At 38.5% G+C, this 17822-nt stretch overlaps 1 pseudogene; it reads left to right on the forward strand.

Annotated features, from left to right (window-relative positions):
• The window catches only part of LOC120222804, a 75946-nt pseudogene that overhangs the window by 36035 nt on the left and 22089 nt on the right, over positions 1-17822 (forward strand).

The following is a 17822-nucleotide window of genomic DNA, read 5'->3' on the forward strand; positions in this document are numbered from 1 at the left end:
CTCTCTCCTTTTCCCCTCTCACTCCCCGTAGAGGGTAGAGGGGGATCGCCTCCCACCCTGGAGTCTCCGATCCCGGCCCGATTTTATCTTCCCCGGTTCGCACTCACATTAGAAGGCTCTCTCAATGGATTCTGCGTCTTTTTTCTCCCAATCTCTCAGGTTTTGTAAGGTTTCCAATGTCTTCAGATCTTTTCTGTGTGATGTATGGGCGCAAGTGCAAGTATGGAGCTCCTTACTTCTCCCCACATGCTTTTATTTCTAAAAACTTTTCTGGTAATTTTCATCTTTGGTCTTTTACCTCCATTCTTGATGACTTTTTAGAGCTTTTCATTGTTTGGTTAGAAGTTTTAATATGTAATTAACACTATTTTCTATTTTATATATATATATATATATATTATTTCCAGTGTGGCATTGAAAACTTGCTCTTCTGTGTCTTGAAATCTGTATTTTTTAAGTTTATTTTTATTCATTTTTGAGAGAGCGTGTGTGAACAGGAGAGGGGCAGAGCGAGAAGGAGAGAGAGAGAGAACCCCAAGCAGGCTCTGCACTGTCAGCGCAGAGCCCGGTGTGGAGCTCAAACCCACGAACCATGAAATTATAACTTGTGCCAACATCAAGAGTTGGATGCTTAACTGACTGAGCCACTCAGGCACCCCTTGAATTTTGTATTTTTAGAGTCATAAACCTGGAAGTGATCTTAGAATGATCATTTTATGTAGTAGCCATTTTATTGGGGGTTATCTTTGAATTAAATAAATTAAAATTGTGAGCCAAACTTGATAGTTTTATTAATTTAATATTAACCTGATAAATATTTATTTATTTACAATAGATATTTATTAATTTGATAACCATTTCTTCTACCCTTCTACCTTTCCTTCTCTCTCTCCTCATTATTATTATTAATAAATATTTTGAATATTTTTCTTCATCAAAACACATTTCCAGTGAGACGTCCAATGATTGTAATATCCTCCTATGGCAGTAATTAGAATCACTGGGGAGTTTTGCCACATCAAGATGGTGAAGATTCTTACATATGTCCCGTAGGAATGCAGTGTCACCTCTGGTTGATAATCACTAAATTTACTTCAATTTTTAATTTCTTCTTGAGAAATGAATTATCTTTCTCCCAGTCACATACATGGTTAAATGTTAGCATACAGTGTGCAAATCTCTAGCATTACTTTTCCTATAACATGGAAACAATATCATACAGCATCAAAGGTTTTGGAGCCGGAGGAAAAGAGCAATATTTGAGTCTAAATTTCTTATTTTACAGATGAATGAACTGAAACGCAGATCAGTTAGTTTATTTTTTCCACCTGATATATGAACTCATGATACAGACAAGATAAATATTAATCATTGTTTTTTCCCCCCTTTTCTCAGATGTTTATCAAAAGGAGTGTATTTGACAGGTGATAAGTTGCTTATAGAAAGTCTTAGGACAATTTTCTAGGAAAATATCCATTGCCTAAAATCAGATCAAGAAGTTTAATCCCAAGAAGACCCAATTACCGCACTCTCAAAAATTTGAAATGGTAGAGGAGCTATTTCTCTAATGCAAACTGTAACAGAGCAGAAGGGAAATGGAAAGTTCCCTGTGTACTTATATAGTGGTAGTATAATCCTGTGTCTCAATTTGAATTATTTAGCAAGAAGAGCCGAAGCCAATCTATGTGCTGATTCTTTATTGAGGGATATAATACTAGAGAAGCGCGGGTAGAGGAAAAAAGGGAAGGGAAGCAGGAAAGAGAGAAAGAAAATTCAGAGAATATTCTATTAAGCTTGCCACACTTAAGAAAACAAGCAAACAAACCAAAAAACAATACTGGTGATTGTTTGATTGCACTGAATGTCCCTAGATTGGCCAGATGAAACTTCTGTGTATGGAAGAAATCCTTCACTGGGAGCGAGGGTGACTGATATATATTCCCAGTCTTTCCAAGCTCTTGTCTCTCATTAGGTAAAATCCTCTACATGGTCTTTTTTAGTACTCCATTCTTGTGGCTTCATCTGACAGCTACTGGGCTACTCTGAGCTTCTGTGCATATGGCCAGAGTGGATCTGAGTGCTAGAGGTGTTATGGTTTCCACGTAGGTAGGAGTTATGAAGACAGGTCACAACGCAATCTTTACTTCTGGGGAAGAAGAAGCAACAGCCATGGAACCCAGGGCTTTATGACCTTGGGTCATTTTGAACTGATGTGAGACTTACGGTCATCAAGGCACAACATAAGTGTTATTTTTGCAAACCAACACTGACGCAAAAACTATTTTATGATGTATAGGAAAAATGACTCTAAGAGCAGAGTCAAATTGTATTATGATCAGGTAGTATGATCTTTAAAAAATGTCTGCATATTCTTTGATCTTTCTTCCTTTAGGGGTTAGGCTTTATTTCCCTTTCCTTGAATCAAAACGTAAAGGGGGTGAGAGGAGCCTGTGACTGTTTTGATCAATACAGTATGGTGAGAGTGAAGCTGGATAGCTTTCAGGGCTAAGTCCTAAAAAGACAAGCAGTTCTTCCTATTTCTCTTGGAATATTTGCTCTGGTAGAAGCCAGTTGTCACGTAAGAAATTCCAACAACTTTGAAACTATCAGGGAGAGACCACATATAGGGACACCCATCAGTAGTCCTAAGTAAGTTCTAGCCTTCTTGTCATTCCTCTAGTGATTAGGTGTGGAGAGAAAGCTTTTTGGAACCTCCTGACCAGCCCACCTGCCAGTTGAAGACCACTCAGCTAATGCCACAAGGAGCAAAGGAACCACCCATCCATGTCCTGCCCAGACCACAGAATTCGTGAGTACAATGAAATGCTTATTGTTTTTTGCCACTGTATTTGGCATGGGTTGTTGATCAGCAATAATAACTGGAATAGGTAGGTTTATCTCCAGAGAGAAGGATGGGTATGATGGTGACAGAGGAAATGAGAAAACTCATAGATGAAATGAGAAAACTCATAATTGATTGATAGATGCTTGGAAAATATTTGGTGAGATGCAATATGCATCACTAATTAAAAACACATAGCAAACAGGCTAAACATGGAAGGAATATCTTTAAGATGTGACAGGATGAATAAAATAATTGTAACAAACATCATTCAAAGATTATACTGAGGTTCCTCTCCACTGTGGTCTGAATGTGTCCTCCCAAAATTGATGTGTTGAAAACCTTTTTTTTAAATAATCTTTTAAAAATATTTATTTATTTTTGAGAAAGAGAGAGCATGAAAGGGGGAGGAGCAGAGAGAGAAGGAAACAGAATCGGAAGTAGGTTCCAGGCTCTGAGCTGTCAGCACAGAGCCGGACTCAGGGCTCAAACCTGTGAACCTCAAGATCCTGACCTGAGCTGAAGTCAGATGCTTAACTGACTGAGCCACCCAGGTGCCCCAGTGTGTTGAAAACTCAATACCAAAGGTGACCGTGACTGTATTAGGAGGTGGGATCTTCTGAGAGGTGATAAGGTCATGAGGGCAGAGACCTCACAAATGGAATTAATGCTCTTATAAAAGAGGCTCGAGAGAGCTGTCTTGTGTCTTCCAGCATGAAAAATGGAAGGATACAATGAGAAACCTGTGACCAGAAGAGAGCCCTTGCCTGACTAAGCTGGCACCCTGATCTTGAACTTCTGGCCTCCAGAAATGTCAGAAATAATTCTGTTGTTTATAAGCAACCCAGGCTATGGCATTTTGTTATAACAGCCCACACTGACTGAAATACTCCCAATTCATAAAAAAGTACAAATAATTTGGTAGAAAAATCAGTAAAAGATAAAGCAATTTCCAGACAACAAAATGCCAACTGGCAATGAACATTTGAAAAGATACTAAGCCTCATTAATAATTATTATTAATGATTAATAATTACAAATGAAAACTCTAATGATAAGCCATTTTTTACCCATTATACTTGAATTTTTCATATGTTGTTTATTGTAAGGTAATTTATAAACATCTTGCCATCTTTCGTAATATGCTTGAAAAAATTTTTTTTAATTTTTTGAAAAAGATTTTATTTATTTCTGAGAGAGAGAGAGAGACAGTATAAGCAGGGGAGAGTCAGAGAGAGAGGGAGACACAGAATCTGAAACACAGAATCTGAAACAGGCTCCAGGCTCTGAGCTGGCTGTCAGCACAGAGCCCGACACGGGGCTTGAACCTATGAACCATGAGATCATGACCTGAGCCGAAGTTGGATGTTTAACCGACTGAGCCACCCAGGCGCCCCAGCAATATGCTTGAAAATTTTAAATCATTGCTGATATTCAGTGTTCATAAGGACTTGGATGTCAGGCGTGCACATTCTCTTTTGGCAGAAATATAAACTGATACTGTTATTTTTTAAAATAATTTGAGAAACTTTTTTTATGAAAAAAATGTGCATACCCTTTGATATAACAGCCCTACTTCTAAAAAAATGCATTTACTGTTTATTTATTTATTTTAAATTTTTTTGGTTTTTATTTATTTTTGAGACGGAGAGAGACAGAGCACGAGTGGGGGAGGGGCAGAGAGAGACACACACACAGAATCTGAAACAGGCTCCAGGCTCTGAGCTGTCAGCACAGAGCCCGATGTGGGGCTCGAACTCAGAAGCCATGAGATCCTGACCTGAGCAGAAGTGGGACATTTAACTGACTGAGCCACCCAGGCGCTTCAACAGCTCTACTTCTAGCAATTTGGCTGGTGAAGAAAAAAATAAATGTGTTATATGTGTGTGCATATAAGGAAACATTCATAACAAGAATTTTTTTGTATAATGACAAGACACTTGAGAAACCTAAATAATATCTATCGATAGAGGAATAGTTAAATGGATTATGGTTCTGTGGAGCACTATAGAAGATTTAAGACAGAGAGAGAGATGAAAAGGTATTTAGTACATGTTAGCAAATAAAATGAAAGTAGAACAATATGCATAAGTTTACTAAAAAATCATCTTAAATATTTATATATATATACATATTTCATATAAATATGCAGTTATATGAAAGGAAGTACGAGATTCTTATGAATGTTTCCTTTGAGGAAGGATGATAGGAATGGGGAATTTGGGAAAATGTGAAAAGGATTGTTTAACAGAGTTTTGTGTTACTTGGATTTTTGTTTTCTTGAATAATTAAATTTATTGCATAATTCACTTCATAATTTAAAAATGTCACAGTCCCATACACCAAACACACACACAAAATGAAAATCCCAAAAAGTTTGTGATGCAGACCACATGGGGTTTGTTAATTACAGAGACAGTCCAGAACTCAGGTCCCTGGGTGCATCTTGTAGAGTTTTCTTAGTGTTCCTCACTGCTGCAGATTCTAATTGGGATAAATGCATTTTCTCCGCAGTCGGCTTTTGTGGAATTGAAGACCCGGCACATTTATATTATTACACTTAACAAAGCTTCTCAGACAAAAGCACGTTCAAGTCCTTTCCATTCCACAGAGAACAGAAACATTTTTTCAGTTATTCTACTTTGCCCTGCTGCCCATGGGCCTTTTAAATGAGACAAAAGAATTTTTTTGTTTTTGTTTTATGTCTGATAATGTTCCTATTATGTCACATTTTTTATTCTGCCTTTGGTCTGCCTCTCCCAGCCCACTCTGATCCTGCAGAATAATCTACAATGAGGGTTTTAACTGAATTTGCTTTGAAAACAGAGCCCTGGGTGTGAAGATCTGAGCTTTCACTATCAAGTTGCCTCTTGAAGCATTGACTTGACTGCTTTAATTTCCTTTTATGACATTATTAACAACTGCATGCTTTTCATGTTGTAATTGAGTTTCTTTTGTGCCGATTCTGTTCTCTTGGGTCTCAGATGAACAGAATGGATGTGCTCTCCTCTCGGAGTTGCTTTCCCCTTCAGACCCCCATCTTCTCTATTATGTGTGCTCCTTTTATTAACACATCTCCTGATTCTCACTGAGTGCCTGGATACACTCAGCAAGTCAAAAGCTTGGACATTTTCACTGATCAAAAGACCATCATCACTGGTTATTCCATCTATTAATTTAATAACCGCTGAGGACCTGGAACTGTATTTGGTATTCTATCTTAAGTGATCCATTCACAAATGCCCCTCCACTGCTTCGATGCCTCCTCCTTCCTCCTTCCCAACTAAGCATTCACCTGCAGTCTTCTTACCCTGTTTCCTATTGGACACACGCTGCTATTGACTATGCACCCTACCAGGCTTAATTATTGTGCTCAGCACTTCCCTCCACCTTGATGGTGCTTCAACAGCTTCACCAGTATCCTATCTCCTTTCAACAATGTGAATGACTTTCTCTTATTTCCCTTTTAACAGTCTGCTTCTCTGAGACTTCCCCCAGCCCTGTTTTTCATGAAGAGTGAGGATAATATAAAACAAGACCAGGTAAAATGTTGCCCTTCCCGCTACACACCTCTTCCTGGGCATCTTTATGTGAAATATATTTTACGGACATAATAAGGTCTTAGTCTTGGTGACTTTTCAATAGCCTTGAGATCTATAAAAGGACTAAAATGGCTTCTCTCTTGCCCTTTGAGTAAGTAGAAATATCACTGCCTAAATACTAATGGTCATCTTTATGACTGCTGATGAGGCACAAAGCAGAAAGAACACAGACGTACGTTAAAATGATCACTCATTGAGAGTCTCACAGTGACACTTGGAGAGTCTCACAGTGCTCAACTCCTTATGAATCTGTTTGCTGTGGAACATACACATTCAAATAAAATTCCAAAAAGATACTACCTTTCCGGGGTAGTCACAATAATAGCTTTAAAGATGTCCATACTCTAACCCAAGGAACCTATAAATATGTTACCTTACAGGAAGGACATCCTTACAGGGTGTGATTTTAAGTTTAGGACTTTGAGGTGGGGAGATTAGCACATCATCTAGGTTAGCCTGATGTAATTACAAGGGTCTTTATATGTGCAAGAGGAAGAAAGGAGCCATCAATAGTTCAGTGGTTTGATGTGAGAAAGACACTACTGGCCATTGCTGACTTTGGAGATGGAGGAAGGAGTATGAGTCAAGGAATCCAGGCAGTCTCTAGAAAGTAGAAAAAGCATAGATCTGGATTCTCCCCCCAGAGCGTCCAGAAGGGACACACCCAGGCCAATACTTTGATTTTAGCCCAGTAAAACTTCATTTTGGACTTCTGACATTCAGGACTGCAAAATAATAAATTTCTATTGTTTTAAGCCACTAAGCATGTGGTAATTTGTTTCGACAGCAATAGGAGACTAACATACTGCCCAAGGAGGCAGTTTCAATAAGTGATTTACTGCAGTAGAAGCATCTAGCTAAGATCCTATAGAGTAAAATAGACTCCGATTACTTCTGCTTGCACCTTCCCAAATGAGGTTCATTTTTATTTCAACAACCCAAATGTCCAACCGCTATTTTTCCCCTTGGGCTGAACTTCCTTTAATATCTTCAGCTACTCACCACCTCCACCCACGTTTGCTACAATGTCATATAATACAGAAAAATCCCTCAGCTTTACTTTCTCTTTCTTCAGTAAAGTGAAGTCGGTAAACCTTGGGGGCCTTTCCTTTTATTGGAGCAATAAATTCTTCCATTGAGATGAAGACTTATTTTTACAACCAGTTCCTTTTTTAATGATAGCACGACCTCCCACAAGGCCAGTGGAAGCTGAGTTGCCGGAAGTACAACATCTGCATTTTCAAGGAAAAAGCATTCCACCAAATGCATTGATTATTGTCGAAAGAAATATTCCATTAAAACACAAGGATATTCGGGAAATAAAGCACTAAGTACTCTTCACGTATCAATGTTTTTCTAGCTTGACAGCTTTATAATTTTCTCATGTCCTTTTCAGACCAGGTCTGCGTTTAAATATCCTGTGTCATTGTTCATTCAGCACTTTTAGTTACTTCGTGCCCTACTAAATAGTAAGCACCCTGTCAACCTTCCCCTCTCCCCACAATGTTTTTAGACAAGGAAACAAAACTACTTGCTGTTGTGTTATTTCCATCTTTGAACCTAACAGTAAGTCATTGCATGCTTGTGGGATAGGCACATTTTCATTTGACTATATCTTAATGCCAGAGGCAGCTTTCCTTCTCATATAGTTCCAAATTATTAATCCAGTCATCCACTTGAAAGAGGTTAATTGAAAGTTAATTGACTAACCCCTGCGTGTATATTAAGATGCCAGTATCTATGTTATTTTTTTAAGTCTGAAGTCTGTGGTCCCTGCCTTCAAAGAGCTTACTAGCATCCTTTGTCTATATTGGTTAGTTAATTAATATTCTACAATATAATGATCATCCAAAGCAATTGGTGGTAAATACCTTAAAAAGGACATGATTTCTTTATTTAATTCACTTCCCAATCTGTCTTCTCTTATTAAAATAGATGTTTCCCTAAAGTTCAAGGTTTTGGCATCTTGTCCTCTGATAATCAGTTCCTTAATTATATTTTTATACAAATATTTCTGTCTGCCTATTTCCAGTATATTCTATGTGATATTTTCACCTGGATTTCCCCAGATGACTTAATCCCAGGTGGTTTACAACCATATTCACAATCTTCTCAACAAAGTAAGATCTTTTTATTAACGCTCATCCTTTAATTAGTTGATGATGCCATTTTATTCCTTGAGCATTTATGCTTAAAAAAAATCTCTAGGATGATGCCATGCAAGTTTTGTAGTTTAGGATTGCCAGATAAAATACAAGATGCCTAATTTGAATGTCAGATAAGCAACAGATGGTATTATAGCATGAGTATGCCCCATGAGATATACTGTAATTTTATTTGCTACATCTGGGAACCCTAGACCAGTGGTTCTCAAATACCAAGTGTATATCAGAATCACTTGGGGGGCTTGTTAAGAAATAGACTGCTGGGTTCCGCCCCTGGATTTTCTGATTCAGTAGCCTGGGTGGATTATGATTCTAACAAATTAGAAATATGTTTGCATTTCTAACAAATCTCCAGTTAATGCTGAGAAGACCAGCACTTCAAGAATTACTGCTTCGCTGATGAGATTAATTCCTCTGATTGTTAGTTATGATTCTCAGTCCTGGCTGCATGTTAGAATCAATTGAAGAGCTTCAAAAAATCTTAATATGTGGGTCTTATGCAAGATACTCTAATTGAACTAGGGTATGGTCCAGGCTTGAGGTTGTTAAAAAGTTTCCAAGATAGTTTTAACCTGTAGCCATGGTTAACATGCTTAATTATGTATACTCTGAATTTGCTGAGTCTTTTCGTAATTACAGATAATTCAAACCCTGATGACTTTTTAGAAAATGTTTATTCATTTTTGAGAGAGAGAGAGACAGTGTGAGCAGGGGAGGGTAGTGGAGGGGGACAGAGGATCGGAGAGGGCTCTGCACTGACAGCAGACAACCCATATAGGGCTCAAACTCATAAACTGAACCCGTGAGATCATGACCTGAGCCAGTCTGATGCTAAACTGACTGACCCATCCAGGTATCACGAACCTACTTTTTAATTCTCATAGCCTTACTCTTTAATTCATGTATTACACAACTGTGCATTCATTCTTCTGAAGTGTGTCTGATTGCATAATTGTCTTTTTAAAACATCTTCAAACTTGACTGTCAACAACTTAGTAACTTAGCATTTAAGATATTGCCCAATCTATTTCTATTCTACTCCTCACTGGAAGGAGGGGAATTCAGGATCCTCCTATAGTACCATCTTGCCCTGTAATGTTTTGAAAAAGCATTTTAAGACTTGCTTCTTCATATAAACTTGATGCCTCTGAGAAAACAAGCTGCCATTGTTTCCCTGTCCCTTCGCCCTCCCAGGATGTCTCCCGCTGCCTGGTTAGTGACCTGTTGCATCCCCCCCTTAACAGGCAAATCACTACACTTCTCTTTTCCCTTTGACCTTTGTTTGCATATGTGGAAGTGCTTCCTTTCCTCAAAAGCATCCTCCTTTTACAATCTTTTTTTTAAATTTTTTAATGTTTATTCAGTTTTCAGAGACACAGTGTGAGTAGGGGAGGGGCAGAGAGAGAGGGAGACACAGAATCTGAAGCAGGCTCCAGTCTCTGAGCTGTCAGCACAGAGCCCAACATGGGGCTTGAACCCACAAACTGTGAGATCATAACCTGAGATGAAGTCAGAGGCTTAACTGACCCACCCAGGTGCCCTCTCCTTTCACAACCTTAAAATACTTACTCCAACTTGGATCGTTCAGTTATTCATTTGGACCACACACAATCAATGTTTACAGAGCACTCTTTGTGCACACGAGGTACATCAGGGAATGAAGCATTCCTGCCCCTCTGTAGCTTATATTCTGTGGGAAAGAAATTCAGTCAACAGCTAAATGAATGTTAGGTGGTGATAACTGGTAAGAAAACAAAAAAGGACGGGCCTGAGAGATGAGGGTAGTGCAGAACTGCTGTGAATGAAGTGCTTTCGTCTGAAGATGCTTCTGTCATAAATAACAATTTTAGGCGTTGCCAATGTAAGTGAAGGAGGGAGCCACACAGCTGCCTAGGGGAAGGCTTCAAGTACCAAATGCTTGAAGTGCGAATACCTGGGGCAGCAATGAGGCCATGGTACAAACTTTGGTCTCTTTTAAGTGAAATGTGAAGCCATGGGGACGCCTGGATGGCTCAGTTGGTTAAGCGTCTGACTTCGGGTCAGGTGATGATCCTGCGGTTCATGAGTTGGAGCCTCCCGTCGGGCTCTGTGCTGACAGCTCAGAGCCTGGAGCCTGCTTTGGATTCTGTGTCTCCCTCTCTCTATGACCCTCCCCTGCTTATGCTGTCTCTGTCTCTCAGAAATAAATAAAACATTTGAAAGAAAAAAAAAAAGAAATGTGAAGCCATGGAAGGCTTTTACAGACAGAAGTGATACAACGTAATCTATATTCTCAAAGAACACTCGGGCTGCTCTGTCCAGAATAGAAGGTGGGAGGGAGGATGGAAGCAAGAGAGAACAGTTGGGGAGTTAGGATAATAATTAAGGCGTTCAGGAGAAAGTAGTGTCAGGAAAGACAAAACCTTCAAAAGGGAGACCTTGTCTTGTTGGAAGATAGTGGGTAGGGGGTGAAACTGTGGCCTTCCAGATGCCAGATCTGTTGTGAGGGAAGAGTAGGATTCAGTTGTTTGGATAATTACTTATTTTATTTGTTTATTCATTCATTATAAGATGAAAATAAATCATTTGAGACAAAGAAAATGTTACCTACCACAGGCATTCATGTGTCTGTAGGCTTTTACATCACATGTAAGGGCAGAGGTGGATTTTTCTTGAAGCCAATTAAACGAAGCTCCCGAGTCCCCATTCCCCCAAACTTGGCTCTCTGAATGCACTGGAAGGGGATCTATGAGAGGGAAAGCCAGGGCGCAGCTAGGGAGCATTTCTGGTAAATTGCTTATGGGGAGCTCAGAAAAAAGTAACTTTAGTAATTTGTTGTGATTTCTTTTCTCTTATTTATTTAATGTTTATTTATTTATTTTTGAGCAGGGGAGGGGCAGAGAGAGAGGGAGACACAGAATCCGGAGCAGGCTCCAGGCTCTGAGCTGTCAGCACAGTGCCCGACGCAGGGCTTAAACCTCAAACCATAAGATCATGACCTGAACTGAAGTCAGATGCTTAACTGACTGAGCCGCCCCGGCACACCTGTGATTTCTTTTTCAATGTAAATAAATATTCATTAATGTACCTATGTTATCAGTTTTTGCTTTGAATTTTGTATTTTCCTTAAAGGGTTCCCCTTATTATGTAGTAATCTGTACATATGTGTATGTTTAAACAATTACATAAATCATGTAATCGTGATAATTTTAATTTTCTGCATGTTTATTTTATATTATGATTATGACATATCCATGTGGATATATACATGTAGATCTGTTTAATAACATATTTTAATTGTTATATATTGCTGTAGATTACACAATTTACCCATCTCCTCCTGTTAGAAAATTAGCTTGTTTAAAATTTTTCTGCTATGAAAAGAATGAATATAATAATAGATAGACACCTTGACTCACTCACTTGAGTTTGCTTATAGATATGATTGTATCTTCAAGTTAAAGCACAAAAGTCAAAGTGGTTGGATTAATTTACAGTCCCTTTGGCAGTTTAGGAGAGCAGATGAGCCTAGTGTTAATTTAATTCCCATGATATTAATTGTAGTAAGCAGACTATGAACCTCTATCCCAGATGTCCACGACCTAATCACCAAAATCCATGAATATGTTAAGTTAGGGAGGCCTGAAGGTGCAATTACTGTTGTTATCAGCTGACACTGAGTAAGGAGAGTAGCCAGGATTATCCAGGTGAACCTAATTTAATCATCCATGTTCTTAAAGGTGGACCAGGCCGCAGAAGAGGAGAGCTAAAGGAATGGCAGCATAAGCAAGGACATCTTGCGTGGACATTGCTGGCTCTGAAGGTGGAGGAAGGGGATCCATCAAGGAGGCAGAGGGCCTCTGAAAGTTGGAAAAGGTAAGGACAGCCTCCAGGAAAGAATGTACCCAGCTGCCACCTTGATCATGGCCCAGTGGGATCCCATCAGACTTCCTATAAGGTAGGAAATTTGTGTTATTTTCAGCCACTGAATTCATAGTAACTTTCAAAAGCAGCTATGGGAAACTCATGCTACTGAAGGTAAGCATCCCTTCATATATTTATTGGACATTTTGGGTTCTCTGTCTGTGAATTACCTATAGGTATACATTGCTCATTCCTCTGACTGTCTTTTTTTAAGTTGACATCTAGCAATTTTAGAGATACTTGAGAAAAGGACTGTTATGTGCGTTGTGTTCTGGGGTGCTTTGGAGGGTTGGTCTTAGTATATAAACAGGACTATTTTGGGGATTTTAACAACTGAGAGCTTTGTAAAACAAAGTTAAATGGAGTTCCTTCTTGGTGTTTTTAAAGTTAGCATAGAAACTTCATCAACTTATGTCTACTAAATCTTCATCACTTTTAAGGAGAGTTTGAATAATATTTACACCTAAACTAAGGTCTTTCAAACATTTTGAAATGCATTTATAAACATACTTAATATAATCTTAAGTAGTACCCTATAAATTAGTTGCTTGATCTAAGAAATGAACATTTGCAAGTGCTGAAATAACTCTTATGCTCCAGTAGCGAAAAGCATATTCAAATGCCCAGATCTTGCTTCCTAAGGCCATTCTCTAATAAAAGGAGCCATGGGTCCCTGGAGTAATGGCTGGCCATGACCTATGCCAAAGAGGACTGGAGACTTTAAGTGCCAGAAAGTAAGGACCTACTTATTAAAATAGATGTGTGCATGTGCACATTGAAGCCAGTTGCTGTCAAAGGCTCATAAGATATAACTGGTCCCCGTGACCAAAGGGGAACAATATAAATGACCAAATGCATACATAAATAAGGAGAATATGCAAATACATGCAGGAAAATTCCAAAGGATTTATGTAGATATTTCCCTATCAAGGATGTGTAGAGCATAACACCCCAATTCTTCAGTGGAGGCTGCACATAATGACTTCTTCCAAAACTTACTATTTGGAGAAGGGGCAGAGTGGGAGACACTTAGAGGGAGAGTAACTTTACATTGGAGAAACCTGATAAATGCTACCTCAGCCAGGTGATGAAAAGTTAACATCAGCAGTGATGTCATTTTTATAACTGTGAGGAGAATAGCCCTTTACCTCTGTGGCCTTCTCCAGAACTCCTACTCCAGGTCAAATCCTGAGGAAAACATCAGATAAATCCCAGTCGAGGAAGATTCTACAAAATACCTGACTGGTAACTGCTCAAACTATTAAGGTCATCAAAGTGTTTTACCTGAGAAACATTTACAGTCTAAAAGTGCTTAAGGAGCCATGATAACTAAATGTAATCCCTGGATGGGATCCTGGAACATAAAAAATGTTAGGTATAAACTAGTGAAACGTGAATAAATTATAGACTTTAGTTAATAATCTATCAATTCTTGGTTCACTTGTTTTGACAAATGTGCCAGATTAATGTAAGAGGCTAACAATAGGGGAGGTTGGATGTGGGTCTCATGAGAGTTCTCTGTACTGGCTTTGTAACCTTCTGTAAGTCTAAAGTGACCTAAGAGTTTCTTAAAAAACAAACATAACTTGTATGCATGTAGTAGATTCAATTTATAGTATGGTGAACCTAAAATTCTTTGTCCTATATATTTTTTAATGTTTTATTTATTTCTGAGAGAGAGAGAGCGTGAGCAGGGGAGAGTCAGAGAGAGAGGGAGACACCGAATCTGAAACAGGCTCCAGGCTCTGAGCTGTCAGCACCGAGCCTGACACGGGGCTCGAACCCATGAACGTGAGATCATGACCTGAGCTGAAGTCAGCCGCTTAACCAACTGAGTCACCCAGGTGCCCCGTCCTAAATATTTTAAGTGTTTATTTTTGAGAGCGAGACTGAGCACGAGCCGGGGAGGGGCAGAGAGAGAGGGAGAACAGAATCCAAAGTGGCTCCAGGCTCTGTGTCAGCACAGAGCTCAATGCAGGGTTCGAACCCATGAACCATGAGACCATGACCTGAGCTGAAGTTGTACACTTAACCAACTGAACCACCCAGGTGCCCCAAATTCTCTTTGTTCTAAAAATAAGGTTGGACTTTATAATCTTAACATTCTAAGTCTAAATTTCACTATGAACTTTAAATTGGCATGACCGGGCTAATATTTATAGGATAAAGCCTCTTAAACTTTAGAAGTACATAAATTACAAAATCTATATGGACTACACATTAATACTGTGATTCACCTGCTTACAGGACTACACATTAATACTATGATTCACCTACCTAATTCTAAATTCCCAGACTTAAAAGATATGTATGTACTTAAAAAAGATAGCCCCTAGTGAGTTGGGGCTTACCCCCCACTAATGAGGAATGAGCCCATATGGGTAAATGGAGATCACTTTATCCCAGAGATTTTATTTGGGCAGGAGATTAGGAGCAGTGGAGAACCACTGACTCTTTTCCCACTAATCATACTGAGTCCCATTGTTAGTTACCATGTCCCATCCATCAACTTGAAGGATGTTGTCCTTATTGATCAAATTACTGAACTTCCTATCTACACATAGAAATCTACAACCCCTATACAGATCAAACACATTTAAAACAAAATTATTTGGGGCTCAAGATCTATAGTGATGTGTTTCCATCTAACAAAGCTGTTTGAAATCGTGGGATCCTAAGATCTTTAAATGTCTTTAATGAAAAAGGCCTTTTTGAATCTGCTGTCTTTTCTGGTTATATAACCCTAATGCAGCTCAAACAATGAATTTGATAGCTTATGTGAATTTTTCTGAGGACTACAATTCCTGAGATCCTCCTGATATATCCACATTTTGTAGTGTCTTCCTTTTATTTATCTTCTCCTACAAAAGCTCTATTTTCATAAATTCTTGTTAATATTCTGTTGAGATTTCTCTGAATCTGTACCATATGAAAATGTTTCTTCTAAACTTTTATGTTTTACTTTATCATGTAGATTCTTAATCTGCCTAAAATGAATTTAATGTGCTGTGTGAGATAGGGATTTAATATTTACTTCATCTTGGCAGCCAATTCTCCACAGCACATTTAGTGAATAGTCCATTCATTCCTCACTTACTTGCACTGGTATTTCATAAGCACATTGAAGGGCTATTATTTTTGTGCATTTTATTCCCCACTGTACCTCTAGTATGAACAAGGGATGCCCAATGATTATTGTTGAATAAGTATTTTCCATGTACATGGAAAATATATTTCACCTTTAAAAAAAATCCTAGCTCCATTCATGCTAATGAGTTCATCATTTTCTGAATAACCTCAGAGTTTCTTTAAGCTTTCATACATCATATGTACAAATTTTTAATAATGCCTAAACCTAACCTTTATGAATTTAATCTAGATCAATCCTAAATGCAGTAATCTCTTCTTTCCCTTTCCACTCTCTCTAATGGTCCTCTTTTTTTTTTTTTTTTCTTCATTACTAACTTGTTAGGAGGATACAGAAAGCATCCTCCTGTAAAGTGAAAAAAGCTGTTACCTTTCCTAAGATTGTGTATTATCTGTCAAAACTTTTGGAATATTTGAGAAAATGAGATAAGTCATGTAGGATACTTAACACCATGACTATCCTACAAAGTCACTTGTTGAATGTTAATCTCCTTTCATTATGAAGATGCTTAGGAACTGATGTTTCTGTATTTGCTAATTTAACTTTTTTTTTTTTTTTTTTTTTTTTGGTGGGGTGGGGAGGGAGACTGGCTATGCCCAAGCGAAAGAACATGGGTTAAGACCCATTCATTCTGGTTAGTCTGGGTTTCATCACCTTGTATGTCAAGATCTGTTACCTTTCTGAACTTATATGATGATGTGAAATTTTAAGGTTATTGTGGAAATTTAAAGATATTTATAAAGTCACTACTACATCATCAGACATTTAGTGAAAGTGTTTTCTTCCTAGTTTATTTGAAGAGATCAAGACTTAATCATTTTTAAAGGATTCCATAACCTAACAATCTTATTCATAGATGCTCAAAAATTTTTGATTTAGTGATAAATAAGGAAAACAAAGCATACTGGAAAGAAAGACCATGATTTCTGAGTTTCTGTGCTGTTTCTAACACTGCTATTGTCTGTGAATTTAAGACAATCTGGGTATTAACAGTGTGATATGTTTGTATATGCATGTTAACTCTAATTTACACTTTAGGATAAGTTGGTGTTTATAGTACCCTACTCAGGAATCCACACTTCAGAGGTGGTTAAACAGCATATCATATGAGGCACACCAGTCAGACATCAACACTTTCAGAGGTGGTAACTTGGCACTCTTATATGGAAATTTACACAAGAGAGATTTATTATTAGCTAAGGAGAGTTGGAAATAATTTTCCATCAGTGAAATTAAGGTGTTAAACATAGGTGGCTGCTTAGGAAGTTTGTATATATCCCTGATGGCAATTGCATGAATGAGGTGTAAGAATTCATCAAACTTGACAGTGGAATAACATCAGTGCAGCTCTTTGGGTCCTGTGAACTAGATCCCTGCCATGTGGGCCTACAGAAGATGGACTGGGTCTGCCATCAGTCTCCCTGAATCTGCCTCCTGAGAGCCTCTTGAGCCTGCTAATCGGCAGAGCTTATCTACTGAACACATCATATAACTCTCCTTTATTTCCATTTGCTAACAAGCTTTTACATTGTATAGAGAGAAATTTAGTCCTAACCCAAGCTACTAACCCAGTAGCAAAGTTGTAAGCTAGAGGGGATATTGGTTTGCATTTACCCCAGGAGAGGCTCTCTGTGTTTAAAGAAACTGTGGTGTGACTCAGGAGTTGTTGTTGTTTTAATTTATTTTTGAGAGAGTTTGGGGAAGGGGCAGAGGTAGAGGAAGAGGGAGACTCTTAAGCAGGCTCTACACTCCGCATGGAGCTGATGTTGGGGTTCCATCTTATGACTTAGATCATGACCTGAGCTGAAAGCTCAGTCGGCTAAGCATCTGACTCTTGATACTTAGGCGCCACAAGAATTTTCTTGCAAAGCTAAAGTCCTGATTTCTAGACTTAAATTTTTAATGTGTTCATTTTAACTCCCTAACCAGGGAATCAGGACAATGTTATAACTGGTTCAAAGGAAAGCCCAAAGAACAAACCCATAGATAGATCTGGGAAACTGAAAATATGCAAACAGGTGTGTTGGGGAACTGAAAATATAGGTGTGTTGGGATCTCCAAGACTTATCAGGCTCCAAGATTAGACTGAAGACTCCCAGGACTCAAAAGCTATTCTTACAGTTCTGGATTACTACAGCAAAAGGAGGCAGATTAAACACAGA

The sequence above is a fragment of the Hyaena hyaena genome, unplaced genomic scaffold, assembly GCF_003009895.1.
Source record: "Hyaena hyaena isolate Hyena2069 unplaced genomic scaffold, ASM300989v1 scaffold_912, whole genome shotgun sequence".
Lineage (NCBI taxonomy): Eukaryota > Metazoa > Chordata > Mammalia > Carnivora > Hyaenidae > Hyaena > Hyaena hyaena.